A 12666-nucleotide genomic window follows, 5' to 3' on the forward strand; every position below is an offset into this window, starting at 1 on the left:
GACGTGGCGACTTATAATTGGTATTTTTTGTGGTATCTCGACCCGAAGATTTATATTTCTCGGATCACTCCTCCCTCCGTCACCCTCTCCTGGCCATCTTCCACGATGTTCTCGCCGGCGGCCCGCCTCGCGGCCCAGCGCCTCCTCAAGATTCGGCGAGCTCTGCACGCTCCTCCGGTAGGGTTTTCTCCTCCGTTCCCCTTGCAATCCAACTATATGCTTCGATTTCAGTCTATTCGTTGTTCTGTGCGACTTCTCTCTCACTGGATTCTATTCCAGGTCGTCTCCCCTCCTTCGCCTCCAGATCCTTCTTGACCGCCTTGAACCACGTGAGTTCTTGATAGATTTTGGCTCCCTCATTGTTGATATTATCAGATTTGGCTTGAAGTTACCAACTTTTGTGGGTTTTTTTTTTTTTTTTTTGTGTTGAACTTTTTGTGTTTATTTTTATCATTTCTCAGCACATTGATTCTCCGGATAACATTTCTGACATGAATTCACGAAAGCCAATATGGAAAGGGTATGTGGTTTCGTTTTTATTTGTTAATTTTTGTTTTTATTCCCTTACACTAATTGTGAGAATTTTGGACATTTGATGTGTTTCCTGGATTTATTTGAGATCTGAGTACTAAATAAAACAAACATAAATTGATCTGGACCATTGATTAATGCCTAAATCTCGTTTCTACCTTTACAACATGAATGGGCACCTATTGGGTGGTTGGAACTCATATCTAAAGAGGGGGAAAAAAACTGGGGACCTACTTTTGAAATCTAAGGTTTTGGTTAGATGAATCTTATTGTGATTTATGTTTGTTCCAATGCGACTGTAAACTGTGTTGGCGATAGTTCTTTAAGCGTGACCCTTCTTGGGAACCGCCAAAGCCAAGCCAAGATGTTGGCGACTCCAATGCACAATCAAATCTGAGAACAAATATGCAAAGAGAGGAAAATTTAGTGAAAAAGAAGAGTAGGAAGAAAGAAGAATGGGGGAAAAGTGGAATAGAAGGTGCAAAGTAGAAGTGGTTAAAGTAATGTTGATAGTTTAGGGAGTCAAAGGGTGACAAATGTGGTTGGAAATGCTAGACGAAATCATGCATCAGCTTTTGAACGTCACTAGTTAGTGATGGAGAGGAGAGCATCAAGCTCCATTAATTTCTAAAAGAAAAGAAAAGGAGGTGGTATAGGAGCGAGTGATCCCCAAACTGAGAGTAACATTATTTAAGGGGTTAAAACTTGCCAAATTGATCTTGAAGTAGAAGTTTTGGAAAATGACTGACTCATTTACCAGCTTTGAATGGTCAGTAGGTCAGTGATGGGGAGGAGAGCACAAAGCTCCATTAATTTCTTAAAGAAAAGAAAAATAAGTGGTACAACGGAGAGTGACATCAAAGCTAACAAAGACTAACAATATTTAAGGGGTCAAAACTTGCTAAATTTATCATGCAGTAGAAGTTTTGTAAAATGACACTATTCACTTCCTGGACAAGATGGGCTCAAACCTCTAAGACCATATAATGTATCCCCGAGGGTCCAAACTCACCCTGAATCTGTTGAATGCCCTCATTTTTTGACATATTGCTTAGATTACCTATATTGGTTATGCTTCAAGAATGAAGCCCGGTGACAATATGAGCATGATGACATCCAATGATTGGAGCAATAATTAGAGACTTATCACTGATAAGCAAGTTATAAAATTCTCACAAATCTCTTGTACATAATTGTAAGTTCTTGTATCCTTATAAAAAGATAGAAGGTTCATGCAGACAATATCTCATTATGGCGCCCAACATACAAAATCATGTTCAAATAAGGTGCAAACCAGCATGTTAAGAATATCACACTATGAGGTAAACTATACTTGAGAATGCAATGAATGTAAAATGTGTCCAACACAAGGAGCTCTTGACAGAATGTATTCACAAATAATGCTGTGAAGTTCTCTTATTGTTAAGACTTAGCTAGAAGGGAACAAGAGAACTTTGAACTTCATGTAATATCTAGAGAAGATGACATTGGAGCTGCATTGAGGAAACACTTCATGGCTAACATGAGGTTGCAGTATTTGGGCCACTTCTGGCCTTTATTGTTTCTTTAGGGTGGGTTGCAGTGGTATTTGGTTTCTGGATTCACTATAATGTAACCACATTTTCATTTGTGTGTGGTGCATTCGTCTCTCATGTTGAGTTGTAGTGTTGCAACTTGCAACTATTGCCCCTTTGCCTACTTCATTAGAAGATTTTTTTGATTTGTTTTTGTAAGTCTGGATCTCCATCCTTGTTATGCTGCCCTAATTTTCATCAATAAAGTTATAGTCAATATGCTGCTACCTTTGAAAGGAACATTTCGACTGTTAAGAGTCATTTAAAAATCTCAATCTCATCATCCTTCATCATATTTAGAATCTCAGGGGGGGAAAACAAAAAAGATAGATCGTATGCCATCCTTCATAAATATTGTGAAATCAAGCAAACAGAATGCTATATGCTGAAGTATACTGTTGAAATGCTGTTCAAAAGATCAACTCTCCATTCTCATGTTACATCACTGTTGATTCAATGGCAAATTGGAAGCTTTATGTCTGTACTATTTCCAGCAATGCCACATCGTAAAATAACAGGAGTTGTTACATTAGTTGGACAGCAGATTGGAGACTTCTCATTTACTCTTTACAACGACAACCAATACCTCAAATACATAAAAATAGCCTTGAAGTCTTCTTACATTACCGTTGTCTGGACAGTTGCATAACTGATTCAGTAATTTTTAGTTCATTGACTAGTATAGGGCTCTATGACTGTGATTTCCCTATTCCATTTTTGTGTTGCCTCTTTATGTAGATGGGCAGAAAGTTAATGATCATCTGCATGCATATCTTCAGGTCAAGGAGATACTATCCCACTACCCTTCCAACTACAAGCAATCTGCTGTTATCCCACTACTGGATCTTGGACAGCAACAGCATGGTGGATGGTTACCAGTTGCTTCAATGAATGCAGTATGTTTAAGATAGATGGTTAATTATGTTTTTTTTTCCTGGCCGATGAAGTTACTTAGATGCAATATATGTCATCTTTGAATGGAAGATCTGTTTATTCTCTAGGTATTTATCATGTTACAGTTATCTGGACTCATTTAGAATGAATCATCTGATGCAATAGACTTGGCAAAGTACTAGAAGATTATCTTTATTATCAACATGCATTTATAGGTTTATTGTGGTGCATGGAAGGGAGGTCAGGGGGCATTCGTTTCTTCCATTCTATAATTTAGTCGATTTTGTTATCTCTTCCTCTGCGCCCTTTATATTTTTTTTCCATGTACATTGAAATGGGAAACGGCTTCTGCAGAGTGAATTGAAGCACTCATACCACTAAAACTAAATGATTTTTGATGCCATTACCAAGAAGATAAGTAATCTGTAATTACTCACATCAGATGTGGTGAGAAGAAGCTGATAAGGCCGCTAAAACTAATAATATGATATAATACTCAGACAATCAAGGAAGTCAAAAACACAACCCTTCTTGATTAAGATTGTTTTGTATAAAATATGATGGTGATAGTAGATGCCTGATTGGAAAAGGGGATTTTCTTCTTTTTTTTTGTTTTCCTGTTCCTTAAACTCTTTTTTGGGGCAGGGGGAGTGGGATGACGTCAGTTGTTTAAGCTTGTGTTGGAATGGGAATGATGCATCAGCATCAGTGCAACAACCTAGGCAGAATATTCCAAATTTCAATAGACACATTTTTTAGTGAGAACGTCATCTAATTAGAGCAACAGTAGTGGTGGTGCTTGTATGCAGTGATAGTTTTGCTGAACCTCTGTTATATTTATGTTTCACATGGCTGGAAGCTTGACTATTGCCAATCAGCTAAAACAACTATGCAAAATCTGACTTTTGTTCTTTTTTTTCATTTCTCTCTTCTGTTGTTAGGCGCTGATAATCCTTTATCAAAAGTTTTGCATTTATTAATCTCATGTTCTGGTGTTTCAGGTAGCTAAGATCATTGAAGTTGCTCCTATCCGTGTATATGAAGTTGCCACATTTTATTCAATGTTCAATAGGACTAAGGTGAATATGTCAATTTAATGTTTTCTTCTGCTTCATAGTTGTCCAATATTGCTGTCAGTATATAATAACACTTCCATGCATAAAGATGCAGTCATGCAAATATTTAGTATTTAGATGCATGACCTACGCCTTAGTAACTTGTTGATGTTGTGCAGGTTGGTAAATATCACCTTTTGGTTTGTGGAACAACACCTTGTATGATACACGGATCACGTGATGTTGAAGAGGCCTTGCTAAAACACCTGGAAGTAAAGCGCAATGGTGTGTATTTTCATGGACCCCACACTTCTGCCCCTCATTGTGCATGCACAATGTTATTTTGTTGTATGGGAAGGGCAGGTATAGCTTGAAGTTTGCGTATTGAAGCTTATGCATCTGTAAACTAATTAGCTGCATTTTATTTGCAGAAGTGACAAACGATGGCATGTTTTCTGTTGGGGAGATAGAGTGCATGGTATGTGTTTTCTCAGCCAGCAGTGTTGTCAATTTAATTTTTATTATGAACTTGTTGATGTTTATATGAATAGATTTAATGATGCTTGATTGCAATTTGTTATGGTTGTGGTGGAGTTCTTTCACATGTAACTTGCACCATAAAACCTGTTGGATGGCAATTGGTCAATTTGGTTCATTCATGAGAAATGCAAACTTGAAAGTGAAAGGACCATATCTCATTAATTATTGTTTTTAGTTTTGGTACTCACTCAATTCAACGCATTCTTATAGCAGTTATTATCTACCACAGGGATGTTGTGTGAATGCTCCAATGATTGCTGTGGCTGACTATACTAAAGGTTCAGATGGATATACATACAATTACTATGTGAGTTCACATTAATCCTCTTCCATTTTTTTTGCATTCTAGTTAATTTATCATTTAGAAAGAATCTTAAATGCTTAATCTATTTTTGGTTTGACTATCACTCTGAAACCACTATATTAGATAGAAACCGTGGAGCTGGGTCAGGCTCGGGAAAGCAGCTACAGGCCAGGCCCACTAAAGCGGGCAAGAAGCCCGTCTAAGAAGAAGGGGGCCTGCGGACTTGTGGACCCCGGGCCAGGGCCTGCGCCCCCCATGCCGGGTGAGGGCACTTCGTGCTAGGGGAGAGAGGTGCTGGTTCATCAGTTTCATGACCTGGTAATATATATAAAATTGAAGTGCAAAATTTTTGTTCATCAGTTTATATCAAGGAAACAATTTCGTATGGCAAATTGGATGGAGGGGCTTTGCTAAATTACGTGAAGCTTATTAAAATATTTGATCCTAAAGAGAAATGACCTGAGAAGAGGGGGGGGGGGGGTGTTAAATTATAATTAAGTTATTTTGAATTGTACTAGGTTCATCTTGGATACTTCTTGGGATCGTAGGCTAGATAGCAATCAAAATACTATTCTGGATCAAAATAGTGTTATTAAAGGTGCTCGGAGGTTTTCATTCCTCGGTTCCCTTACACCTTACAAGTCATTGTGGATGCTGGAATTGGTAGGGACTATTTCCCTTGTGTATAAAGGTTGTGAGGCGAGTGTTGAGCGAAGACAAAATTGGAGACTGTCCATGCTACCTGCTCAGCTACTTTATCAGAAGTCATTTTCAATGCAATTCTGGATTCTTAAGTTTTGAAATGGAATGAGAACTTTCCAGTGGTTGGTTGGTATTCTGTTTATGGAGTGCCTACCTCCTAATTGATACAAATATCATTACAAAAATAAGAGAGACTTTTTGAAATTTGTTTAAAAGTACAGCATGACACTTCTTCGATTTCTCTGATCCCCTTGCCTTCATGGTAATGTGGTTTTTGGAAATCTAGGACAGGCATATTATTACAGAAAAAAAAGTGCTTTATTTTCGGTCATCTGCTGGAGGTTGCCTCTTTTTATGGAGTTTGCAAGGATAAGAATTTTATTTAGTGTTGAAAACAGTTCGTAAATAGCTTTGTGCGACCTTTTCAGAGATCAAAAATGAAATGCAACTATAGTGCCATCAGCAAGAAGGATGTCTTTGTTATAACTGTTCATGTGTGTGTGTGTGCTTGTGCAGTGTGGACTCTTGCTTAAGATCACAAGAGATGGAACATTTTCCAGTGTGGTGTAAGATGGATGAAGCTTAAGAATAATCAACTAGAAGATTTTTTGTCTTTTTGGTAGGGGCTGTGTTAAAGAGTAGCTTCAGAGATGCTTTCTTAATGCCACATCATGGGGCAGGAGGTAATGAATTATTGGTAATTCAGATTTCAGCATTTTTCTTCTCTTTTGATATTTCAAGGGACATGACTATAGCATTGAAGCTTGGAGATGCCGCAGAACATCTAGCGTTTGTGCAGTAAATTTCTTCAATGCTGAAAGATCTAAACCAATAAAATAAATGTTGATGTATAATGTTTTGAAACTGTGCCAGTTAGCCTTTTATGCTATTTTCCAAGTAAGCCATCACACTGTTGTCAAAATCTTATGATCCATGATCTGGATTGTGCAATCCGGATCAAAATATCCCTAAACAATCTGGACCAGATCCACAGGTTTGGATTCTTAGATTGAAATCAGGTTGGATCATAAGATCCTGATCATGGAATTCCTGTGCGAATCCAGATATAAAATTCATATTTATTTACACATCCGTTAATTGGAACGCCTTCTTATTGTCTTCCAACTTTTTTTGAGTTTAAAAATGGATTTCTTAACATATATAAGCCTCCAATACAAACAATTAACAATGTTCTTGGCTTTCTGAACATTTCAGAACAAAGAAAGACAAATATTAGAGTTTTGTTTAGCTAAAACAAAAAAATTGCAATCTTTTTCTACAGAGTTTGGTTTCTTTTTGTCTACAATCTTCTACGGTGAAGGAGAATTAAGTTGATATGTTTGGTGAGCTAAATATGCTTTGTTGGGCATATTAGGCTTTACCTGTTTCTTTGCAAAAGTGAGGAACTCAATATCCATATGCCAACAGGACGAGAAAGAATATTTTATTTCTTACTCAAGAAGCAAAAGGAAGGAAAGGAGGCAATTTTGTATACTGGATCAAGTGATGATGATGATGTAATGACTGCATATTGTTTGTCTTTTGATTTTTCACCTCAGACCTATGTCTGTGCAGATCTTTCTTGGTCAGACTAAGATATCCTTTGGACTTGTATGGTTGGTACAGGACTGTATTGGACAATTAAACACTTGTCTACTGGATATGTTATATGTGGGCTGTTCATTGTTGAAGGGTGTTCTTTATATCAAATATGTTGGTTTTTTGTGTATTCATTTAGACTGCACTTGAGTCATTTTCTTACTTTTAATGTAGTTTTTGCTTTTACTTTTTAATTATCAAGCAAGGGTCTTACAATCCATGATGTGACCCTAATGATCCCTTAAACATCGAGCTCTAATGATGATTAATTTAACAGTTATCTGTAGTCACTAAGGGAGAATTCATTTCTCCTGTGATATTTTCCTGATTCCTAATTGCTTGTGTTTGTTCAGGAAGATGTCACTCCCAAGCGAGTGATAGAGATTGTTGAGATGCTGAGAAAGGGAGAAAAACCACCGGTAAGTTGGTTAAAAATGAGAGGGCAACGAATCTTTTGCTAGTCTGGTTATAGTTCTGTTTTTGTGATCGCAATGCTCTTTCAGGTTGGTACACAGAATCCAGATCGGACGAGGAGTGGACCTGCTGGAGGGAACACAACTTTGCTTGGGGAGCAAAAAGCTCCACCGTGCAGAAATCTTGATGCCTGTTGAATTTCGATTGAATTGTATTGTCATTAATGGAAATCAAATTTGTTTATTGGCTTCATTTTTGGAAGCCCAGTTGCTGTTGCACAGCACTCTACTCCTGGTTATGGATAGAGATACAGGATAAGGTCGTCTAGACTCCATTGGCTTTCAAGGCCAATGGTCATTCATATGTTTGTCTTGTAATTTTTGTCTGGCTAGCTTTCGTTAGCAACAGTGAAACTCTTGATGCAGAATTTTTACCAGGTGCTGTATGATGGAACGTTCATATATCCTCTTAACAAGTCTTTTTCAGATAGCTACTTCATCCTTCATTCTGAACAATCGGGTTTGCACTTCCATGCCATCCATTTTGAAGCAATGTGATAGGATGACTAATGGACAGAAACAATAAAATCGAAAGACTGCTGAACCGACCTGGTGCGAAATTGGGTCGGTTCGCCTATTACTTTCGGTTCCGGCTCTGTATCGGCCGGAACCTATATAGTACCAGTCAGAACCAATATAGAATCGGCTGAAACCGGTCCCTTACTGACCGAAACCGGCCGATAAGTGCTCGAACCGGTCAGAATTGGTCAGTTCGGTGTAAACTTGGTATGAACCGGCTGGTTTGCACCATTTAAATCGGGTTGACTCTGTAGACTACACTTGATAGGCCGGTTCGCACCGAGTCAACCCGATTCAAACTGGGTTGACTTCGTAGACTGTACCTAATGCTTTTTAAAGTATTAGGTGTCTGTTGAGAAGGCCGAGCAGCATTTTGAAAGCTATTTTGCTTCCTCGACCGCTTCTTCTTTTCAAATACTCAAAAAATAACAGTGGTTCAGGCTATCAGAAGGCTAAATTAGGTGTGTTTTCTCTTTCCTACCCCATTCTCTTCTTTTTTTGGACTTCAAAAAATAGCTCAAAAATTAATTATACCAAAATTTTCGATTTGGACTTGATTTTTTTATATATTATAGATCTATAGACGATCTACACGCTGACATAAAATTTTTAATTTTCGGATTATATATAATTTTTAAGAATTAAAAATATATTTTTGAATTAAAAAATAATTTTTTAATAAATAAAAATTTAAAAAAACTGTAAAATCAGAAACGAGAGGTATCGTCATTCGACCTGATTTTAGATATCGGTATGTATGTTGGACTTTAAATATATGTAATTAATTGTATTTTTTTTTAAATTTTTACGTCCCTACTTGATTTGAGAATTTTTTATATTGTTCATTTTATAATTTGTATTATTTTAAAGCAATAAGATGCATTATTTAGGCTAAACTGAAATCATAGAAACATTAAATAAACATCAAAGTAGACTTAAATTCATTGAAAAAGTTCGAAGAGTGATTACCAATTAAATATTTTTGAAAACTCAAAAAATAAGCCGTGCCGGTTCATGAACATTAAAAAAATATTAAAATAAAATTAAATTCATTGAAAAAGTTTAAAGAGTGATTACTAATTAAATCTTTGAAAAACTTTAAAAAAAAAGACGTGTCGGTTCACAGATTGGCATGCCTTACTCCTATCGGTTCGGTATGATACTGAGCTAGTACCGAACCATAATGGGGGTTGACTTGTATGGGTCCCGGTACTGATTCGATGGACCTTGATGAAATCTATTCATTGCATGAAAGATGCAGAAGTTGATAATTCCTAAAGTTTTTTTATTTCTTAGAGTAAGATCATTTCTAAAGTTATCAGAACTCGAAGTGTGTGGTTCTCAAATAAATTATAGTATGTAGCACGAGAAGGAAAGATTACGTCATGGAAGCAGGGTTCATAAGAACTTGAAGGTGGAGCAAAAATAGAAGGAAGTTTTGAGAGTAGATGCAACACCTGGGACAGAAGTTTTTGAAGGTTGGATAATGAGCTTCGTTGTTTGTCATTCACATCACATATGCAAAGGCACACGTATGAATAGAATCCCATGCATGGCTTACCGACCAGGAGTATGCTAGCTCGGCGGGGAGTACGGGTCACCTAGTGCTGCGAGGTGTGTGTGGAGATTGAGGAGACCATTGATCATGTTCTTTTGCAGTGCCCCAGGGTGAGGGAGATATGGAGTAGATCACGGGTTCCCCTGCCCTAGTCGGTGGAGTCTATTCAGGACTTGATCCATCTGTTGAGAGTGTCTATGCAGAGTCCCAGACTCTGGGAGGAATGGATTACCAGAGCATACATGGCTTATCATATTTGGTTGGATAGGAATGTTGGCCTATTCAAGGGCAGGAGGGCGTCTCCAAGGATAGTAGTGGATAGAGCTACATTGCAGGCGGAGGAGGTTACTGCAGCCACTGCGTTGTTTTCTACTGAGATGGTCAGGAACATATGGGGTACTCTTTCCGCTGTCACAGCGCCCAGGTTCACCTATGTTTCTTGAGTGCCTCCACTCCTTGGTCATCTCAAAGTGAACTTTGACGCTAGCATGTCGGTAGATGTTGTATATGGGGGTGTTAGATTTGTGATCAGAGATTCTCTTGGCAGGTTGGTAGCAGCCGGAGGTCGGCGGACGCCTGATCTCACTGTTATAGGGGCAGAGCTTTGGGCTGCATACGAAGGGTTGTCATATGCAAGGAGGTTTTTCGGTGCCGAGCGGGTGCATCTCGAGGAAGATTCTTCTGTGGTAATTGACTGGATACGAGTTTAGATAGGTATGGTGATGGCTTCCTTCTCATCAGAGAGTCTTATAGATTGGTTCGGGAGATGGGTGGTCTTCAGGTAGCACATATTTTCGGAAGGTGAACTGAGCAGTAGACTGGGTTGCTTCCTTCGTCGTCCGACACTTTAGGAAGTTCCTCTGGACTTCTATAGGAGATATTCTCTATCCTTTGTACTCTTTATTTTCTATTGATTTGGTAGAATGTACTTATGTTAGAACTATAAATTGTCGTTTTCCCAGTAAAAACAAAAAAGAAAAAAGAAGAAGAAGAAGAAGAAGAAGAAGAAGGAAACAGAATTCCATACCTCGCTACTCCCACATGTTTTATCTGGTGGATATCAAGATGGAAAGATCTTTGGTCGCTACAGGGCGAAGCACCAAGGGGAATTTTTAAGTTAGTGATAGATATTGCCGGTCCCACTGCATTATAGGTGTTTTAAATGTGTAGAAGTAGAACCTAAACCTGACATGTCAGCTCCACGGGCAAGTTGGCCTTGGCAAGGCTTTTGGCAGGTATAGAATCACAGTATTATACGCAATAATTTTTAGCTGCCCTTCCTTTGCTTTCAAGGCAATTCAGCACCAGGCTATGCCTCTAAAGTGCGGTTTAGGTCCTCTCTACAAAGTCAAGAACTAGGTTTTCACATCAGACCTGCCTGCCATACTCAGCAAACTTGAGATTTGGAAGTGCCTCCTTGATAGCTACTCTCTTTTTAGTTGGAGTCATTGTCGATGCTTTTTGGTAAACCATTTCCAAATATCAAAGCCTGCCGTGTATGGCAGTGAATCTGAACTGCTTCAATGCCTCCAATAAGTTATACAACCATTGATAATTGGATTTATAAAGCCCTGGGAGAGCTAGTAGCAGTTGAGCTTTCTAAACTGAAGCTTTTATAAAAAGCTATTTACTATTTGGTAACTATATTTCTAAAATGTTGTGATACTTTAATATGTGTTTGGTAAACAAATTGAGAAAGTACTGACAAAATTATCATAAAAAATATTGCCGCGGTCCACCATTCATCGCGGTCCCTGCTTGAGCCTGGATCGCGATGCCATGGTCCATGCTCAAAGGAGGACCGCGGTGTCGCGGTCCCCGCTTGAGCCTGGATCGCGATGCCACGGTCCATATGCTCTTATTCACGGTCCATGCTCGAGGAGGACCTCAGCGTGGGCCGTGATGTCGATGAAAAAAAAGAGGATGGATTTCGGAAGGAACAGAGAAAGAAATTAAATTTTTTTTCTTAAAACGTAATTCAAAAGATGTATAAAAAAAATAGAAAACAAGAATATCTTTTGTTGGACGAAAGAAAGTCTGATCCATGGCTAGGATTCTTTATTAGGACTCCAGCAGATTTTTAAGTTTATAAAGAAACAAAGTATGTAATTGTTATATTTTATGATAGATATTTTAGTCAAAAAACAACTTTCCGACAAAGTTCAAAACAACTTTTTCAAAAAGCTCCAAAATAGAGCTTCTTCCAAAAAGCTGTTTTTAGCTTTCTAAAAAACTAAACAGCTTTTTAAAATTTTTACCAAATATCCTTTTTCATTCAAAAATGCTTTTGAAATGTAAAAAAATACCCCAAACAGGCTTAAAACTCCGACCTTTAGCTCCGTAAAACTTTCTACCATTTTCAAGTGCGGCTCAAACTCGTCAGCAGATACTCATTATGGTGACCATTAGTGATGGTGGTGGTGGTGGTGAGCCAATGGTGGTGGAAACCACACCATGGTTGCGGACAATCCCGCTTGCAACTTTACTTCTGCTACCCCTATGACTTCAACAGTACTAGTGTTAAAAGAGAAAACGATACCATTTCAAGGCTGACTCAGCCTGGCTCCCTGTGCGGACACGGCACGCCATTGCTCTACTCAGCGATAAAACATGCATCAAATACCTTCCTCCTCCTCCAATACGAAGGAAGCATGGTGGGTGGATAAACAGACCAATGAGAGGAAGAGGCATGAACCCTTGGCAACGGTCCTTATCATCGATCCAATGACCTAAAGGAAATTAAAAGAACAAACCCACAAAAAAGACACGCTCCACTAGCGAGCAAACTTGAGTGCATGATCGGCCATCATTGACTCAACTCTCCAATATCACTTTTTAAAAGAATGAGAAACTGTAGCCTCAGTGTCATCATCATTATCCCCCTCATCTTTCTCACCGTTTTAGTGAAGCATATGTA

At 38.4% G+C, this 12666-nt stretch overlaps 1 pseudogene; it reads left to right on the forward strand.

Annotated features, from left to right (window-relative positions):
* Positions 1-6: 6 nt before the first annotated feature.
* LOC103706009 lies at positions 7-8072 on the forward strand (annotated as a pseudogene).
* Positions 8073-12666: the final 4594 nt, after the last annotated feature.

Source organism: Phoenix dactylifera, chromosome 16, assembly GCF_009389715.1.
Source record: "Phoenix dactylifera cultivar Barhee BC4 chromosome 16, palm_55x_up_171113_PBpolish2nd_filt_p, whole genome shotgun sequence".
NCBI classification, from domain to species: Eukaryota; Viridiplantae; Streptophyta; class Magnoliopsida; order Arecales; family Arecaceae; genus Phoenix; species Phoenix dactylifera.